Source organism: Gossypium hirsutum, chromosome A09 (genome assembly GCF_007990345.1).
Source record: "Gossypium hirsutum isolate 1008001.06 chromosome A09, Gossypium_hirsutum_v2.1, whole genome shotgun sequence".
Classification (NCBI taxonomy): Eukaryota; Viridiplantae; Streptophyta; class Magnoliopsida; order Malvales; family Malvaceae; genus Gossypium; species Gossypium hirsutum.
Genome location: NC_053432.1, coordinates 107501 through 112500, shown reverse-complemented (window position 1 = coordinate 112500; position 5000 = coordinate 107501).

The window sequence follows — 5000 nt, the reverse complement described above, 5'->3', positions numbered from 1 at the left end:
CTGGCGATCTTACAGTTCGTCGGAAGTATTTCATGGCCCACTCTCCACGTAAAGACACGAATCTTCGGTAAGGTGTCTAGCTTCCAAATGGCTTTCCAAAAAAACCTATGAGGGGCATATCCTATTTCCTTCAACAGTAACTAGGAATAGGCAGACTTTGAGGTAAAATATCCATGAGGGTTATGAAACCATATCATTCTATCAGCTTGTCCAACATCTCCAATGGGAATGTTACATATCTTGTCGCCCTAGTCCCGTCCGTAAACTTGCTCGACTCTGTTGGCGTCCCAGCATCTGCTGTCCCCAAGCCACAGATCTTTCACCCTTTTTTCATTTTGGTTTAAGGTGTTGCTTTTAATGACGTCCCCATTTAGACCTTCCATACCCCAGTTATCGGCCCAAATATTTATCTTTTCACCATTTCCGACCTGCCAACCAAAGCCTTCTTTTAGCATTTCCGCTGCTTTCGCAATGCTTGACCAGGTGAAGGATGCTTTGTCAACCTTTTTAGCTTTAAAAATGTTACCGTCAGGAAAATATTTTGAAGACAGGACTTTGAAACAGAGGGAATCAGTGTTGTTTATTAGTCTCCACACTTGACGCCCTAAGAGAGCCATGTTAAAAAGTCGAGCATCACGAATTCCAAGACCTCCCATAGCCTTCAGTTTACATAAGGTCTTCCACGGATCATAGTCCAGTATCTTCCTTTCTCCTTTCCCGCCCACCAAGCTCTGCTCAGCTTTGCCTGGATGTCATCAATAATGCCTTTGGGTGCCAAGAAAACCGACATAGCATACGTGGGAATAGATTGGAGCACCGCTTTGATGAAGACTTCCTTACCGCCAAAGGAGAGCAACCTTTTTGTCCAACTATTTATCCTGCAAGACAGCCTATTAGTAATCTCCTTGAAAGCCGCAGATTTCTTCTTACCTACAGGAATAGGGAGGCCAAGGTAATTGTTTAGATTCTCCACCACCGTCATGCCAAGGAGGCCACTAAAGAAAGCTCTCTGATCACGTGATGTGTTTGGGCTAAAAAGTACCATTGACTTTTCAAGATTAATCTCTTGGCCTGAAATATTGGAGAAGGTATTGAGCATATTAACAAGACTCTCCACATCACCCTTTTTATTCCTGACAAACAAAAGTGCGTCATCAGCAAAGAATAGATGATTTATTCTAGGACCATCCCTACTTGCCCGAATGCCCCTTAAAGAGTTATTCTCCTGGGCATGAATAAGCATTCTCGACAAAGCTTCCATACAAAATAAAAACAAATATGGAGATAGGGGATCCCCTTGGCGGAGACCCCTCTCAGGGATGAAAGTTTCCGATAAGATACTGTTGCATTTAACCGTATATTTAACCGAACGAACGCATTCCATTATTTTGGCAATCCACTTCCCATCGAATCCCATTTTCTTCATAATTATTTCCAAGAAGTTCCACTCTATGCGATCATAAGCTTTGCTCATGTCGAGCTTGACCACGAGCCCTTTATTAGGACCATTTTTAGAGCTTTTAAGATAATGGAGAAGCTCATGCGCAATTAAGATATTGTCGTGTATCATCCTCCCCGGCACAAATGCGCTTTGATTTTGGCTAATGCAACTTGGTAGGACAGCTTTTAACCGATTTGCATACACCTTAGAGATGATCTTGTACACAAACCTGCACAAACTAATAGGTCGAAAGTTAGTAAGCTCACAAGGATCTCTAGTTTTAGGAAGTAAAATGATCATAGTATCGTTGAGGCAAGAGATATCCTTTTTCCGTTTAAAATATCCAAGCAGGATCTAATAGTGTCCTTTCCCACTATCTCCCAATGGTGTTTGAAGAAATTGCCCGATAGACCATCGATGCCAGGGGCTTTATTAGGGTCCATCTGCTTGATTGCCTGAGTAATCTCTTCCTCTGTATAGATCATATTGAGCCTTTCATTTGTTTCCCTCGTAACGCACTCCTTTATATGCCCCATCTCTTGGATGTTAGCATTTTGACTGTTTGACCGGAACAAACTCACAAAGTAATCTTTGGCCACCTTACATATTTCTTTACTATTTGTCACCCAATTTCCTTCCGCATCTTTGAGCCTCTCAATGTTATTCTTCTTTAAACGACCAGTTGCCTTAGCATGGAAAAACCTGGTATTTCTATCTCCCTCCCTCAGCCATCTTGACCTAGACCTTTGGGCCCAGTAGCTTTCTTCCTTAGCGTATAGAAAGTCGAGCCTTCTGCGAGTTTCCTTGAGAGTTTTCCCACTATCCGCTTTGCTTGCAGAATCAATGACCACCTCGATCTGTTTTTCCAATTTCCGCATTTCGTTCTTCATTTTTCCAAATTTTTTACATTGCCATGGACCGAGCGCCGATCGAACCCTAACCATTTTTTCCCCGTAGTCTGGACCCTCACTGTTCCAAGCTCTTTCAATAACATTTTTAGCTTCCTTATTCCCGACCCAACATACATCAAACTTGAAGCACAATCTCTTATCCTTCGGGAAAGCTTTCGGTTTCCGACCCCACAAATCTAAAATAATCGCGTCATGATCGGACTGAGTTTGTCTTAGAACTTTAGTAGCTATAAACGGGAAATTTTCAACCACTGCCACCGAGGTGAGGAATCTATCAAGTCTTTCCTTTATCAACCTCCCCTCATCTCTATTGTTTACCCAGGTAAACCAACCACTGTCTGGCTTAATATCCACTAAAGCCATCTCATCCATAACTGCTTTGAACTCATTCATCTGGGCCCTCACTCCCCTGCGACCCCCTTCTTTCTCAGCATCATTCAGTATAGCATTAAAGTCTCCCCCAATCACCCACTCCCCCCTAACCGATTCCCCGACCCTCCGCAAAATATCCCAAGAGCTTCTTTTACGATTTGGGTTAGCATGCCCATAGAATCCAGTAACCCTAATGGTTTTATTGTTCTCCAGTCTGACCATGGAGTCTATATGATGTTTGGAGTAGTTTTGTATAGAAACATTCATCCCGTCCCTCCACATCAACGCAAGCCCACCACTCCGACCCTCTGAATTAACAGCTAAACCATTTTGTAGCCTACAGTTATTCTGAACCCTACGAAAATCAGTGGCAGACATTTTGGTTTCGCTAAGAAAAATAATATCGGGGTTGTTGACAGTGAGAAGTTGCTTTAACTCCCTTATTTTAGCAGAGTTCCCCAGACCACGGCAATTCCAACTCAAGAATTTCATTGAGACGTCAAAAAGATCGCAACTAGATTTGAGGGAATAGCCCGATCCTCGCCACCACAGAGGACGCCACAAAACAACCCAGAACCTGCGCAAAAACAAGAACAGCAAGAAAAGGAAGAAAACTGCACCCAATGACAAATCACAACAAATGAGAAAGAACACCCCGACAAACACCAAACAGCGACCGTTAACCAAAACCCCTCGCCAGATTTCAAGAACATGAAAAACGCCAACAAACAAGACCAACCAAAGTCCCCGGAGAACAAAACCCGACGAAACCCAAAAAGCTAGCACGACGAAACAAAACCAAAGAAGCACTAAACCCTACCGACGACGACGGTTAAGCAGTCAGCAAAACAGGGTCAAGAACGTTCAAAACCAAGTGTTCAAAAATGACATGCAAAAACGCAATAATTAAAAAACCCTTAAAACATGCAAGAACAACAATAATGGAACGTAGAAAAGTCAACAGGGATAATTTTTCTGGCCACCACGGGCCCACCGCAAAAATTTCTATCGCATACACCCGAATGACCATGCAAAACCCACGTAGCCAAAATCTTGTTTTGCATGCGAGCACCACAAAAACTCAAGAAATAAAAGAAGGCGAATAGAAATCACCAAAAAACTACTCAAAAGCCTGCCAGAAAACGTCCAATCCAACCAAAGCCAAGCACAGAACCTGTCGCATCAAGTTAGAACTCCGTACAGCACATTCAAAGAATCAGCCAGGTCATCAATCGTGCCTATCAAGAACCGTCTCTCTATCAACTGGACATTGACGAAAACCCTCCTCAATAGACCACGTATCACAATCGCCAGCGAAGAGGGACAGAAACAACCAAAAAGTACCGCTATGCAACACCCAAAAACCCTCAACCCACCGCTACTGCCATTGAGAACCAAGGTAGACACACACGAACACGAGAGCAAGAAACAGAAACGCCAGAATCTTGGAGAAAAAAGTGATCGCTACCAGGTGACATTCTTTTTTTTTGAAACAAAACGACCCCAAGGGTCAACACAATCTTATTAAGAAACATCACAAATTACAGCATCGTGGATTTCTGGCGGATAATCCATCTCGAACAAACAATGTTTAGCCTCACTACATTTTTTTACAAATTAAATGAGCTACAGTGTTACAAGACCGTTCGGTCCAAATTAAATTGGCCGATTTGAAAAAACTGAAAGCTGCTGTGCAGTCCTTTATTCGTGCGCCTATTGTGGTGACGTCATGGGCTAATTTATTAAACTTGTTGACCAGCCCCACGTGATCTGTCTCAAAGATGACTTGATCTTTTAAATTCAAATTACAAGCAACTTTTATACTTTCTTCGAACGCCATACACTCTACTTCTTCCACCGACATCCTGCCTTCTTTGAAACCCCCACCCCCTCCTAATACAAAGCCTTCTTCATCTCGTATAATCGTCCCATACCCGCATCTATTTTCACCTACAGTAGCATCAAAGTTAACTTTGAGAAAATTCTTTGGGGGTTTTTTCCACTTTTTCTCCTCTATATTCTGCGATAATAATGGTTCTTTCAGCAGGTTACAAATTCGAAATTCCCTGTGTAGGTTACTGGCTCTTTCCCATATCTGTTTAGCCTTCTCTTCTTTTCCCCTGAAAATAAAATTATTTCTGTTATTCCAGCAGTTCCAAAGAATTGTCATTAGGTCGGCCATAGCTCTCTTATCCAGGACCCGCATCAGTTCTTCCAACCAGTCAATGCACCGATCGTAATTCTTAGAGATAAAGCTCCTGGTCCATCCGCCTATC